Consider the following 16,155-nt stretch of genomic DNA (forward strand, 5'->3'; position numbering starts at 1 on the left):
CCCATATTGTCAAAGTCATGGCTATCTCCTACCCTTTACCTTGCACTGGCGATGATTACAGCTGCCGTGCGCCATGCACACACCTCAGCACCGCAGCGCTAGGGTGTGTGCATGAGTCCAGCATAGGTTTTGTACAGGAAGGGTACCCTTCCTGAACAAAATACTATGCTCGACACAAATAAAAGCTTTTGCCACTTTGTATGCGTACTGCACAGTGCAGCATGCATGCAAAGTCGGAAAAGGAAGGAGAAATTAAAGCATTTCTCCTTCCTTGCGCCTAGTTGAAAAGGGCGCAGAGTTCTCACGGTAAATCCAATCTACTGTTTTTAGTAAATTGGGTTTGGCGTGAGAAACCTTGGGTGATTGCATGGAAATGCCCATGCACCACCCTTGATAAGCCCCCATGGCGCAAAGTAACGAGAATCAGCGGAATGAGCTGCTTCGCTTCACTTTTACGTTATTTCCAGCGCTAAACAAGTTTAGCACTGGAAAGTAAATTACAAAAAAAAGATTTTGCATCCTATTGAGTCACTTTTGTGATGCAAACACGGCGCAAAAGCTTAGTAAATCTCCCCCATGGTGCATGGATACTTCAAGGGTCAGACCAAAAATAGAACCATGTCAGGAGACCGACAATGACACATTGAATACCGTTCCGTACACCCCTAACGAGCCACCAGCTGACATGATGTCTCTTCCTATATAGGCATGGAACGGGCCCTTTAAGGAACACCTTAACCGCCAGGAGGAGGAGCCCCGAGAGGTGTGGCCTATGACGTTGCCGTTAACGAACTATCACGACCGACTTCAGGAGAGAGAAGGACCCCGGAAGCTGTAGATGGCGGAAGGACAATGGAACAGACGCCTAAGGCAGGAGAATCGTGGCAGAATGCTGATTCCGGGAAGGAGAAAAGGAACTCCTGCGGAGACGCCGCCACAGATGCGAAGGAGACACAGGGAGCCCAACAGGACCACGCGCTGTCCAGCCATTCTCAAGGAGGAGGGTGGCTAAACAAGGTACGTGCCAGATTCCACGGGTTCGCTGGGCACGGGCTGGGGATGGGAACGCTCTAGCGGGGAGGTCACTCCGTAACACGTGGTGGAGGTTATCGCGTGACAGTTTCCTTCCACTCCCTTCCCTATAACTGGAAGAGTTGTCATCAGCGAAACTGACATTGTTTTTTTTGTTTGTTTGTTTGTTTGTTTTGTTTGCTGCTTTTCCGAACGAGCGAAGCAAGAGGCGATATGCGGCCCAGGAAGGAACCACGCGAGACTGAGCGGCCTTACAGGATCGGAGGACTTCTATGTGACAGCCACAGTTTTTTGTTCAAGGACAATAAAGAACTAAACCGAGGCTTCAACCCTGTCGATCTGGCGTTATTCCCCTGTTTGGCACAGTGTTACATCCCGCTGCGCGACAAACCTAAAAAACAGTGTATGTGGTTACGCTGGTGGTGAGCGGTCTGCTCTAGACTAGTGATGTACACCAATCACTGTGGGTCAAGTACAAACACAAGTACAAATCCTTACCACTGACCACTAATGTTAGAAATAGGGGTCTCTAATTGGCAGAGGTATCACCTTTGTCCAAGTAGGGACCCTTGCTTCTAGACAAGGTAAGGGGATACACACTTTAGATAACCCCTGCTCACCCGCTTGGTAGCTTGGCACGAGCAGACAGGCTTATCCCAAAGGCAATTTGTAAAGTATGTGTACTCAAAACACACAGTAACGCAATGAAAACACCACAAATGGACTCCACACCAGGGGCGTGGCTTGGGCGCCGATGGGATTGGCGGCGTGAGCTCGGAGCTCAGCGCCTGATCCCGGCAATTATCCTGACTGAGCCCTTCTCTCCACGAGACATCGACTGGCGCTGGGTCCCCAGGAAGCCCGCAGCACATAGGTAGCGAACAGCGGAGCTGAGGAACTCTCCTGTGTGTTCAGGAGCGTGATGACCGGAGCGGCCCTACGCGGCCGAACAAAGGCAAGATGGCGGTTGCACACCGGAGCAGAGGACGTTCCCAGTGCCGGACAGTGAAAAAGCATCACAGCGGACCCTGAAACGCTTCGAGCACCATCAGGAGTTTGTTTTCGCTCCCCGACGCTGTGGCTTGACGAATTGCCTACACAGACGCTCCGCGCTCCGATTTCGGTGGAGGTGGAGGTGGGGCTCGAGCCCGGCTGGGGCGAGCGCTGTACTGTATGGTGGCTGAGCACTGAGTCCCGACGGAGGACTGCGGTGGAGGTAACGCCCTAGGCCAGCATCGGCAACTGCCTACGGCGGAAGAGCATTGGAAGGAGCTGGCTCGCGCCCCTGGAGGCCTGGGGAGGTGTGCAGTGGGGGATCTGGATGCGGTGACAGTAGCAGGAAACGTCGAGAGCGTAGCAAAGTAGAGTGGAGCCCAGCGCCACGCACTGGACAAGAGGAACGGCGGAGGTGCGGCCCAGGAGACGATCCCGAGGTGAGTGCGGTGCTGGGTGCCTGTGCTCCGCGCTACGGAGGTGGGGCGGGCTTCAGGCGTGCAGCGCTGGGCTTACTGAGGGAGTGGGGGCCGATAGAGTGGCGCAGGACTTGGGCATAAAGATCGGTGAACGAGCAGAGCAGAGACTGAGGTTGGGCCTGCAGGGGTACACCGCGATCAGTTGTGGCAGTGGACTGAGGCACTCCGTGGAACCATGGTGCTCTGAACAGAGGGGGGATTACCACTTCTTGAGCTTCTCCTGGTAATGGCACGATATCTGGGCGCTCACGACTTGTCCTCAGTGTGGCATTTTGTGGTGACTCGCCGGACGCTCTCCTGGACTTAGCGAGTGGCCCACCTGGGAGCGCCGAGAGGGGGGCGCCTGGAGCTTGATAGGGACGGGCCTTCCTGAAAGACTCTCCTGGTACCGGTACATCACCTGGCGGCTGCACAGAGTCTGGAGGGGCAGGACTACGCGCCTACCGCAGTTGCTGGAGGACTGGCCGGGGGTTTTTTGGTGCTGAGGTCCGATTGGGGGTGAGTCAGTGGCGGCTTGGAACTGTGTCTTATGCCAGGTTGGACATCAGCGATCTATCAGCCTCAAGTCACGTGGCATTGACAGCACTGGGAGTGCGGAGGAGGAGTCCATAGAGGTGACGCATTCCTTCTGCGGTCCGGTAGGGGATTTAATAGCCACGATGAAGCCCAAAGGCAAGAAGGACAAAACTGTGGACCCGAGTGGTGCTGCCGCCGCGGAATTTAGGACGGGGGAGGGGGGGCCCGACCCGGGGCTCCAGCAACAGTTCGACATAGCCATAGCAGCCTCTAAGGATGCCCTACAACAAGACATTGCGCACGTAGCTACTGGTCTGGGACTCTTGAGGGCGGACCATGCGAAACTAGTGGACAGAGTCAAGAACAAAGAAGATACCCTCCAAGACTTAGCACCGGCGCAGTCGGTTCTGGCAACAAAGTTGGAGGACGCGCTGGATCGCATAGGGGCCTTGGAGCAGCGGGCAGAAGATGCCGAGAGCCGCAACAGGCGAAATAATGTACGCGTAGTTGGCCTACATGAACAAATTGAAGGGACGGACATGGTGGCATATTTGGAGAACTGGCTCAGGACGACGGTGGCGCCGGAGGGATTGTCTACCTTTTTCACTCTTGAAAGGGCGCATAGGGTACCAGCACGGCCTCCGTTGCCGGGCCGCCCCCCCAGGCCGGTGGTTGCGAGGTTCCTTCACTACAAGGACAGGGACTTGCTGATCCAAAGAGCCCGCTCAGCTGGCCCATTTGCGGTGGAGAATAGTAAGGTGACGATCTTTCTAGACTACAAGCAGGACGTCCAGAGGCCGTGCGTCGTTCCTGGCAGTTAAAAAAGAGCTCAGGGAGGAGGGGATCCAATATTCATTGATATTCCCTGCTAAGCTGAGAATTATTGTGGATGGCCTGACGCAGTTTTTTCACACGCCGGAGGACGCATGGACATGGCTCAAAACATACAGTATGAACAACAAAGAGTTGGCTCCTAATCAGTTAGGCTGAGCACTTATACACACTAGACCAAAAAGACATGCCTGAACTGATATGTAGATTAAACAATAGAGTAAAATCTATTGTTTAATCTACATATCAGTTCAGGCATGTCTTTTTGGTCTAGTGTCAAAACATACAGAGCAGGAACAGAGGGTAGGGAACACTGGTGATCAGAGCTATCTAAAGTGCCAGAGGCTGCGGAAGCGGAACAGGAATTTGCGAGCGCGGCTGTTGTCGCAGGTGGCGGCGGAAAGACAAGGGGCGCTGGAGGCTGCAGCGGCGATCACTGGCTCCCAGAAACCTGATTCGGTGGCAGGAACGGACACTGAGGAAGAAAGGCAGCGATCGGAAGCAGACCACTCGGACACAGACAGTACTAAGGGCCCGGACGTCACGCCCAGGACAGCAGACGGAATGCTGGATGAGTAGCGGAATGAGGGGCAGATGGAGGCGGGCATATGGCCTTGGCCTGTCGGGCCACTCAATTCTGACTATTGGGGAGAAGGGAGCACTTGATCCTGTGTACACGATGTGGGAGTATCGGGTGGTGGAGTGTGTAGCTGGCGCTGCTGCCTGTCGGGGCTGAGCTGCCCCCAATTGCCCATAAGGCAACCTGTAGTGGCTACTACAGGGTGTAGGTGTGAGTGTGAGGGTTTAGTTTGGATGGGGGCTGATATTTTTGTGTTAGGTCCTGTTCTGGGGGGGGGGTTGTTGAAAGGGTAGTTGTTGTTTGGGGCGGCAATTCTGGTGTGGGTGGCCGACTGCGGGACACTTGGAGGTGGTGGGACAGGCGGGATGGGAGTGTTACCTGAGCTGCGTTGTATCACGTGGAATGTTCGTGGTTTGAATTCAATGGCTAAAAGATATAAGGTCCATGCCTATCTACTGCGGAGAGGAGTCCACATAGCTTTGCTTCAGGAAACCCATCTTACTGAGGCGGAGGGTCGGGCGTTGCAGCGTAGGTGGAGAGGTCAGGTCTTTAGCACTTTGTACTTGGCGTTCGCCAGGGGGGGGGCTGATTTGGGTGCGGACGGGTGTTCCGTTTCAGGCCACGAGCCAGGTCTTAGACCCAGAGGGACGATACGTAGCGGTGGAAGGGAGGTTGTTTGGTAGAGATGTTATACTTTGTTGTATTTATGCTCCCAATGTAGATTAATTTACAAAAAGGGGTGGTGATGGACAGAGTCTCTGAATTAAGCAGAGTACTCTCACCCAGTCAAGAGATCAGGGCTAGATCCAACACCGTTTTTTTGAGAATTGGCTTGGTAGTTTGGTTTGCCCTGTTCCCATCATGCACTGGGACAGGAACAGACTAATTTGCATGTAGCCAGGTTCTGAGCTGGGATGGTGCAGTGAGCTAAAGAACGGTGATGGATCAAGCCCTGATCTTTGGACTGGGTGAGAGTGGTCTGCTTAATTCAGACACTCTGTTCATCACCACCCCCTTTTCTGAATCATTTTGTCCACCGTAGGCGTGGAAGGGTATACTCAGATGTGAGTCCCTTGCTCATTGCACCATCAGGATTCAAGCAAGCCGGGCCGAAGACGGCTGTAATGCCAGAAACCGGTCCCCGGAAGCTTGTTTCCTTCCCAGTGTAAGAATTGGCTTTTGTAGTCTGGTCTGCCCTGTTCCCATGATGCACTGGGCCAGGGACAGACTAATTTGCATACAGCCAGGTTCTGAAACTGGGATGGTGCAATGAGCTAAAAAACGGTGTTGGATCTAGCCCTGATCTCTTGACTGGGTGAGAGTATTCTGCTTAATTCAGAGACTCTGTCCCTCACCACCCCTTTTTGTAAATATTTTTGTCCACCCTAAGCGTGGAAGGGCATACTCAGACATGAGTCCCTTGCTCATTGCACCATCAGGATTCAAGCAAGCCGGGCCGAAGACGGCTGTAATGCCAGAAACCGGTCCCCGGAAGCTTGTTTCCTTCCCAGTGTAAGAATTGGCTTTTGTAGTCTGGTCTGCCCTGTTCCCATGATGCACTGGGCCAGGGACAGACTAATTTGCATACAGCCAGGTTCTGAAACTGGGATGGTGCAATGAGCTAAAAAACGGTGTTGGATCTAGCCCTGATCTCTTGACTGGGTGAGAGTATTCTGCTTAATTCAGAGACTCTGTCCCTCACCACCCCTTTTTGTAAATATTTTTGTCCACCCTAAGCGTGGAAGGGCATACTCAGACATGAGTCCCTTGCTCATTGCACCATCAGGATTCAAGCAAGCCGGGCCGAAGACGGCTGTAATGCCAGAAACCGGTCCCCGGAAGCTTGTTTCCTTCCCAGTGTAAGAATTGGCTTTTGTAGTCTGGTCTGCCCTGTTCCCATGATGCACTGGGCCAGGGACAGACTAATTTGCATACAGCCAGGTTCTGAAACTGGGATGGTGCAATGAGCTAAAAAACGGTGTTGGATCTAGCCCTGATCTCTTGACTGGGTGAGAGTATTCTGCTTAATTCAGAGACTCTGTCCCTCACCACCCCTTTTTGTAAATACCCAATGTAGATTAGGCACGCTTCTTCGATGGCCTCTCAGGGACACTAGCACGTTATTTGGCTGGGTCGGCGATTGTAGGCGGGGACTTTAATTCCATAACGGACGTGGCCCTGGATCGAACGCATCCGCCACTGCTTGATTCCCCAATTAGGAGAGTGGCAGGGAAATGCTCGGACTGGCAGAATAACTGGGGCCTGGTGGATGTGTGGCGTACACACCACCCTCATGACAGGGATTGATCCTTTTTTTCGGCTCTACATGAGTTGCACGTTAGGTTAGATGTTATACTATGTTCCCGGTCGGTGGCCCAACTGGAAGCTCATTCCGAGTGCCTAGCTAGGACCATTTCTGATCACAACCCGCTGTTATTGTCCTTCCATTAGCAACAGGAGAGATCAGCCATACCTACGTGGCGGCTCCAGCCCGACACCCTGGAAGACTCCGCCTTCCAAGCAGCGGTTAGGGAGGGCATTGAACACTATTTTGAGGAGAATCAGGGTACGAACTCCACTCGTGCAGGGGAATGGGACGCCTTCAAGGTGGTGATAAGGGGGGCTCTGTATTAGCAAATACTCAGGAGTGCGGAAAGTGATTATGAACGATGTGACCAAAGCAGAAGAACAATTGAGGGAGGTGGAGAGGCTGAGACCGGAACAGCCCACTCTTCAGGACAGGCTTGTGGAAGCAAAGGAAGCGGCGGCGGCTGAAGTAGAGTGCCTCCGCTGCTTTGACTACAAAAACTATATGATAAAAACCCATGCGGAGCGTGATAAAGTGGGCGCTTTGTTAGAACGGTTGGCCGACCCTGTGCAGAGGGGAGCTCCAATCACGAGTATAGAGACTGGAACGGGGACCATGGTTTACACCCAAAGGGAGGTGTCGTCGCGGTTCCTGATGTACTATGAAACACTATATCAGAGCCAGCTCGATGGAGAGGAGGCAGAGATAGACGACTACTCAGCCGAGATTCCCCTCCCGACTCTGGACGAGGAACAGGCGAAGCTGCTGGGGGCAGATGTGACTCTGTCGGAGATCCGCTGCGCGTTCAAAAGCATGGCCCGAAATAAGACGCCTGGCGCGGACGGGCTCCCCATTGAATTCTATTCACAATATGTGGACATCTTGGCACCCCGTCTGCTGGAGGTCTATCAAGAGGCAAAGGCGGTGGGTCACTTGCCCACATCAATGCGTGAGGCGTTGATCATTCCCCTTTTGAAACCCGGCAGGAGTGCGACAGATGTGACCTCCTATAGGCCGCTGTCTATGCTGACAGTAGACTATAAAATCCTGAGTCGGATTTTAGCGACCCAATTATTACCCTATATGACCACGTTAGTACACTCGGACCAGGCGGGATTTATACCGACCAGGAATACATCGTCGAATATTCGGAGGATGATCAGGATTATGGGAGGGGACCACCTTGAGGCACGGTTGCCCGCTGCTCTGTCGGTGGATTTAGAGAAGGCGTTTGATAGTTTGGAATGGCCCTTCCTCTACAGAGTGCTGGAGAGGTTTGGTGTGGGGGACCACTTTGGGACTTGGACGAAAGTGCTATATTCCTCGGCGAGAGCTAGGGTACGACTGGGGGCGGTGATATCAGCCCAATATCCGGTCCTGAGGAGGACGAGGCAGGGATGCTCGCTTTCTCCCTTATTGTTTGCCCTGGCAATAGAGCCCCTTGCGGTATGAGCTAGATCGGGACTGGTCTATCGGGGGCCATGGTTACAAGATACACCTCACTTTATATCCTTATATGCAGATGACCTGCTCTTGTTCTTGGACAATGCGGATGAGGCACTGCAGGACGCGGTGTCCCTGCTGTCGCAGTTTGGGGCCGTGTCGGGCCTGAAAGTAAACTGGCGTAAGACGTGCCTCTTCCCGTTGCGACCGTGTGCGCAGCCTCCGCAACTGTTGGGCGCGATGAAGTGGGAACCAACGTGCCTCACGTATTTGGGGGTTTGAATCTATCATGATGCCACGGACATGCTGGACGGTAATATAGGGCGCTGTATTGGTGCACTGAAAGGGAGCATGGCATTCTGGTCAACGCTTCCTCTGTCAGTTGTAGGGAGGGTGGCCCTCATCAAGATGGTGGCCTTACCCAGACTGCTTTACTATTTCAGGACTCTGCCAATCTGGGTCCCCCACGCATGTTCAGGGACCTGCGCTCGATGCTCATAGGCTTTCTGTGGGGAAATGGGAGAAGGAGAGTAGCACTGACGACTCTTATGCGCCCCAAAGCTGAGGGCGGGATGGCGATTCCTGACTTCGAGCTCTATTACTTGACAGCCCAACTGCAGGTACGTACACAACATGTGGCGTTAGAGTTTAGAGGCCCAGAGCAGCTGCGTGGGGCGGGGATTCAGAGACATGTCCTTTCCTACATAGTCCTGCAACAAAAAATTAACTTACGAGACTTGACGCTGGAGGAAAGAACTCTTAAACTTTGCTGGGGTAGGACCCAGCGCAGGGCTGGGGTGGTGCACCATTATGCTCCGGAACTCCCATTGGGGATGCTGACCGCTCTGCCGCATGGTGGGGATTGGTCTCCCCTTATGGAGTGGGAGCAGCTAGGGCTCCAAGTAGTAGGAGACTTATATGAAGATGGGGAATTGATCCAATTTCCGGCCTTGCACGACAGATATGGTTTACCAGATGGTAGTTTTCTGCTCCATGCAGCTGTCCTGGCAGCACTCCGACAACACTGGAAGGGAGGACGAACCGAGCCGGTGACTACCAAGGCTTGTGAATATGTGGTGATGGCAGCAGGAACCTTTAAAACGGTGACCTGTCTTTATTCTAGGATGTTGCATGAGGGACTCAGCCCACTTATTGGCCTCAAACAGAAGTGGGAGGTGAGCATAGCTAAGCAGATACCTGACACAGTGTGGGGACACATTATGCAGAGGGCGTGGAAGGGTAGTAGAAATGCACGCTTTCAACAAGTGCAATTCTTTTTACTGCACCGCGCATATCTGACTCCAGGAAAGATTACCAAATATTTCCGGGTCCAGGATGCAGCATGCCCCTGGTGCCTTGAGCTGGGTGCTGACTTGGATCACATGCTCTGGAGCTGCCCGGCCTTGGGCACCTATTGGGCAGAGGTGGGGGACCTTCTTACAGAGATCACAGACAGGCGTCTGAATTTTGATATGGCAGTGTGCCTGCTACATTGGTTTCCACACACAGCCAAGACAAAAATTACTAGTCAATTCACAGACCTGGGCCTACTTCTAGCGAAAAGTAAGATTGCATGGCATTGGAAATCGAACGAATGGCCACTGTATAGGAGGTGGAGGTCGGAGCTCTGTAAGTGTGCGGATAGTGAAGGTTCCATTAGAATGAGACAGGCCAAGCGCATGAATAACGACAAGGCGCTAGAGCTCGCCAGGGCATGGGTGGCGCTGGTGCAGGCTTTACAGGACCACCAGGAGGGGGCTGAGTATTGAACAATATAGAACGTCCATGTGCTATGCAGGCAAAGTGCGTTGTGTTACATCTGACTGTCCCTATAGCCGCTGTTATGTTATGTAAATGTCTGGTATTGCCCACACCAATTGCCGAATGGGGGGGAGGGATCCGGGTTTAGTTGGGAGTAAAATTGAACATGTACTTGATAATGCTATGAGGAATAGATGATGCTGTGGTTTGTCTGTGGCTTAAAATCAATAAAATATGTTTAAAAAATATATATATATATTGGACTCCACACCAGTTTAGAAAGTTAGGTTATTTTGATCTAAACTAAACATGACCAAAACAACAAAAATCTAACATAACTGTATCAGATTAAGACTTTAGAACAGTTATTGCAAAAATCGAACTTTTAGAAAAAAAATAGCTCCACCTGGAGCTAATACGTCGTGACAGGCATAACTTAAAAGTATGGCACCGACTGCGAGGTGCCTGGCGTCTGGCATGGAATCACACGGACCACCAAACAACAGTACCTTGAAAAACAAAGTCTAGGGACGATGCACGGTGTCATAGAGGTGAGGCGTCAGTGCCGAAGTCGGTTCCCTGTTTTCCACGGGGAAGGCTGGTCGTTGAGTCCATGAGAAGGCGAGGCATCAAATCCAGGACAGGGGAAGTCGTTGGCGGAGAGGCGTCGGTTTCAGTGAGGTGATGCGAAGTCGAAGAGTTCGTGAAGTCACCCTCAACGGTTATTGACTCCGCGATAACGGGATGCAGACGCTGGTGGCGACGACGTCGGTGTGAGCTCTGGCGTCGGGAAGGCTGATAACTGCAGGAATCGGAGCTGTGGTGCAGTGCGTCGTGGACTTCACGAGCAGTGCCCCTGGCCTCTGAGCAGGTCTCTGCATCACTGGAGGCGCCAGAGTTGTTTTTCTTGCTTTGCAGCACCAACCACAGAATTCTCAGTGCCCAGGAATTGGCACCCTTTTGACTGTAGGAGTTTACACAGGAGTCCAGGTGCTGGTCGGTGGGATGCAGGTGAAGTCTTTGTGTCTCTGAGACTTCACAGGAGGCCAGCACACACACAAGCCCTTGGAGATTCTTCTTCAAGCAGGTTCACAGCAAACTTCCAGTCTTTGCCCTTTCTTGGCAGAAGCAGCAACGGCAGGCCAACCCAGCAAAGCACACAGCAATGGGTGCAGTACACCTCCTCGCAGCTTTCCAGCTCTTCTCCTTGGCAAAGGTTTCGCTTAAGTCCAGAAGTGTGGCTGTCTACAGTAAATGCACATCCCTAGCTCCAGTCACTTCAAAACCAGACAGTCAATACATACAATAGCAGAGACACACAGAATGGTTAAATAAGAAACACACAATTTAAAAACCATCTCTCTAAAAAGATGTGTTATTAAATTCTGAGTTCAGAAAGCCTAAACTCCAATACTCTCTATCTGGTCCCAATGTAAAGCTATACTTGTAAGATGTTGCACAGTAACTCCCATGTTAGCCTATGGGACAGATAGCCTTTCAATCATGAAAAACAAAATTGGCAGTATTTCACTATGAGGTCATGTAAAACGCACCGGCACATGTCCTACCTTTTACCTACACTGCACCCTGCCCATGGGGTTACCTTGGGCCTACCTGAGGGGAGTCTTACATGTAAGTGGGTGCACTTGCAGGCCGGCATGGCAGTTTAAAACTGTGCACTGACACTGCAGTGGCAGATCTGAGATACCTTTACAGGGCTATTCATGTGGATGGCAAAGCAGTGCTACAGGCCCTCTAGTAGCATTTGATTTACAGGCTCTGGCACACTCAGTGTACTTTACTAGGGACTTACCAGTAAATCAAATATGCCAATCGGGGATGATCAATCAAAACAACAATTTTCACAGGGGGCACTTGCACTATGACACTGATCAGCAGAGGCAAAGTGCCCAAAGCATTTAAGCCAGCAAAAATTAGATCCAGGATGTCATACAAAATATAGGCGGTAGAGGGAAAAAAGTCAGGGGAAACCATGCCATGGATATCAAGTCTAACATCCACTAAATGACAACAAAAACTGAATTCACCACATCTTTCACCTCTTTGTAAGGTGCTGTTCCAACTACCAAGCAAGGTCTTAGATAATCAAATCCTGAATCCAATCCAATATGGCCCCAGAGAAGGCATAGAAACCTTAGGCTAGATCTTCCACTTACAGCAAATTGTTAAAGAGTTCCCCTTTACAAGACACATTCCAATATTTTGACTTTTTGGCTTTTTAGCAAGCCATCGACTTTGGTGAAGGAGAACAGTATAGTCCAAACTAAGAACCATGGGTATGTGCCTGCGACCTGCTGGGTATTTTAATGAGCCTTTATTCAGAGTCACAGGCAAAAGTTGGAGTAGGCATTAATGGAGCAAACTTTTCATTGAAAATAGAGGAATTAAGCACGGTTGCATCTTGAAACCCCTGATATTCAGCCAATATATGACTGATGTACGCTGAGATAATGAAAGTTTCAAAATATGTACTTACAATCAATAAAACACTGATCATTCTGCTCCTCTGCTATGATAACTATATTCTCTTTGCGAGAATGCCAAATGTCCTTCAAGTCCAACTCAATTGACTGGAAAAAGACTGAACCAAAAAAAAAATCTCCAGGTCAATCCTATAAAATGTTCTATCGAAGTTTGGGCCTCACACGCTGAAAGGGGGACAGCACAAACCTTTTATCCCAGGAAAGCAACCAATTTCTGCAGTAAAAACCATCAAGCATTTGGGCATGACTGACCACCTCACTTACCATAAGAAAAATCTTGACCAAACAGTAACCAGAGTTTCAAAGGCCATCGTATGATTAACGTTGCAAGATGTGCCCAAAAACCCTTAAAATTGTTGTGCAACTCGAAAGTTATAGGAATTGTATGCTCTGGGGCTCAAGTTTGGGATACTGACATCAATCTATCAACAGCAAGCTACCTGGACAGGCACGTTTTAAAAAAGTTTATGGGTACGGTGACCAGGCCTACCGGATTTGCAGGTACAGTCCTGGTTTTTCACCAGCTGTTCAGGCAGATTTCGGGAAATCTAGCTCATGTCCCTGTTTTTAGAGTGGGTCGACTGAAAATGGTGGGAGGTGCCTATTTATGTTTTCCCAAGCAGAGATAGTTATCAGCTGTTATAAGAAAGCAATTTAATTGACAGGCATCCTACTGTCTTTTTAAAATTGCATTTTATTTATTTTCTGACTGTATTTCTGTGCGCTCGGTTGAAGTACATTTGTAGTCCTCCTTCTATTTTTGTGAAATGTACAGTTTTTTGGTTTCAAAATTCTGGTCATGCTAGTTATGAGTCTCCCCAATCCTCACCAACTACACCACTGGAAGCCGACCTAGGGTATGTGCATCTCAAAGACAGAGCAGCATGTGCCCTTCTATACTACCCCGCCAAAAGACAATTTAGCAAGTCAATCATGTTATCCACATAGTATGGAAAAAGGCCCTAAAATGTAAACACCTTTTCACACTCCAACTATGGCAAGCACTTAACTATTCCAAAAGGTTTTCTAGCTTTAGATGAGTAACAGAATAGTAGCTCAACTGAAACAACTACAGGAAAAGATTGCTCAAGAAAAGCAGACCAACACAGAATTTGAGAAAAGTATCCTCTTGGTCAGAAATCTTCACTCTCTCTGTACGAACATTACTGTATTTAAAAAACACTATACATGGCATGCATTCTTCCTTTCAACGAACCCATGACCAAAGGAGACAAGAAAATTTCCCAGCATCCCCATGCAGTGACTATCAACTATAATCACTTAGCCTCTTCAGGCTCCTTTGGAGAAATTATGAATGCTACAAAAAATATCGGAAGTCCGGACAGGGACAAGAAAAACCTATGCTTTTCTTTCTTCTAGACCTGCATTCTGCAGAAACCATTGTATAAATAGGCTGCTTTCCAGGAGAAGCTTGGAGATGCCATGGAGAACAAAGTGAAAGCATTGGACACTTGCAGAATATAGTATACCCACCAACATTACCTGCAAGCTCTGAAGAGTGAAAGGAAGTAAACAAACCACTATATGAAAAAACACCCATCTTGTCATCTCGATTTACACGTCTGCTGCTTTTTCTACTTCAGCTCAATCTTTAGGTCTTGCATATGCAGCACGCATGCGTTGCGTAGGAGAGAGACCTAATGCCTTTGGCACAGCTTTGGGGGCAAAAACGTGCAGGCGTTGCATTGCTTGCAATGGCAATGCGAGCATGTCTGGTGATTTCCTTGCGGGAGCCTGCAGCGCCATATGGTGGCCGGCCCCCTCCCCTGCTGCTGCGCGCTTGTGCTGGTTGCCTTTACTATGACTTTTAGTATTTCAGCTTTGGAACTGGTAATCTGCTATCCAATAAACCTCACACATATAAAAAATAAATCATGTACAGTACATCTTTCACTGTCAGTGCGTTACATTCCCATCCTCTCTCTCTTTTGATTGCCCTTCCTTTCTTCTGCCCTCCACAGATCATCAAAGCAGCATTAAAGGCGCTACACAAAGCAACGAGCATGGCATGAAATAACTGCGACACCGAAATGACGTCAGTGCAGTTCCTGCTGGCAGATTCGGGCACCCTTCCTCGGGCAGCAGGCCCGCCTGAGTTGTGAAAAGATCGGACCGCGTGTGTGGCACGCGCGCCACAAGCCCACTCTGTTCCCGCAAACGCTCCTCGCGGAAGGCTTTCATCCCTGTTTACCTCAGCACCAGCCACCGCTAATCCAAGATGATTCCTGCAAGTCAGTCAAAAGGGCGCAGCTACAAATCGGAGCAACACGCGAGACAAATGACCTCACACTGTACACAAAGGGGGAGTTAGTGGCACAATGAAGGGGCAGATCTCACCCACATTAGCCCGGAGGGGACTGACGCGGGGTAAGCCTGCGACTGATACTGCATTGTCTGCACTAAAAGCTTCGGGCACCTCCTCGGCATTAAGGCATGGCGCATGTGTCTGTGGGCGGACAATGGCGAGGCGTTTTCCCGCCCCTAAAGGCCGCACATGGCTGTAAGAGCCAGACATGCCACATGAGAGGCTCATTGTGAAAGATTTCAGAGCTACACCAGAATATGTGAGGGAGTAATTGTATAGCGCTTACTATCCCTGACGAGGCGTTGAAGCGCTTTATGCGTGTAGCTCGCTATTTTCGAATCCAAGGTTAGTAGTCAAGTGGTTATTGTTGGAAAGTGTCATTAGTCATGTGCTCTTAAGAAAAAAACAAGCTTGTGTGCATTTAATTATTTATTTGTTGTATAGCGCATTCCCAACCCCATTAAAAGGTCTCAGTACACTTCACAAAGGAAAAATATTTTTTTAGAGATATATATAGAATATATAATCACAGGGGATACATGTACCGGTAGGTATGCTTGAGACACATTATTTTGGCGAGAATAAAAAAAACGTGTGTGAGAAGTTGGCCTAGTATATGATGTTCACTATTCTAGTGAGCACCTTGCACCAGTCCAAACAACTTTATCAAAAAGGGGGAGGGTGATCAATAGATCAATGGACACGAATTACCACTTATGAGAGTGGAAGGTCCAGTTACAGCATGTGTCCTTGAGTAGTCTTTACCAACAAAGCGGGGTGCTGAACTGTTCCTACAAGGGAGGTTAGAGGAAAAATGAAAAGGGCTAGACAAAAACTGGCGTGACCAGAGGTGTAAATGTGACACTTGTGGGCATCCCTTTGTTGGATGTATTTGCCTCACACACCCCGAAGGATGTCATGCTTCATCATCGGCGGTTGCTCCTCGTCGGGGGGGCGGTGCAATCCCCGACGGGCACACCTCAAAGAGGGGCACTTTGGCGGAGATCTTTTGTATCCAACTGCCCTGTGGTGAAGTGTGGGTGTGTGGGCGGGGAGGCAACTGAGACAGAGGTGCTCATTAAAATGCAGCAAGGGGTGCCGGAAACTATTTTATTCTGGTGGTCCCTTTGTTGCAGTTAAAATAGTGAAGGCAAGCTCACTCAGTGTCACCTCGTTAGGTAGAGTGACCTGTGTGGAGCTCTGGAAATAAACAAGTGGTCAACATGTTTCTCGCGAAAGGAATATTATCCAGCGATTCATCAGGACCTTACAAAGTGAAAAATATACAGGAAATGAACTCAATAACATGCCAGTGTCATGTATATGGTGTGATGCGGGTATGTTTTACCTCAATAGAAAGTCCTATGCCTGGAACATGAGAA

General features: G+C 50.0%; 1 protein-coding gene across 3 annotated transcripts in view; it reads right to left on the bottom strand.

Moving 5' to 3' along the window:
* Nucleotides 1–16,155, bottom strand: part of PHC3 (polyhomeotic homolog 3) — a 627,291-nt gene that overhangs the window by 202,254 nt on the left and 408,882 nt on the right. The window lies entirely within an intron of this gene.

The sequence above is a fragment of the Lissotriton helveticus genome, chromosome 11 (genome assembly GCF_964261635.1).
Source record: "Lissotriton helveticus chromosome 11, aLisHel1.1, whole genome shotgun sequence".
Classification (NCBI taxonomy): Eukaryota; Metazoa; Chordata; class Amphibia; order Caudata; family Salamandridae; genus Lissotriton; species Lissotriton helveticus.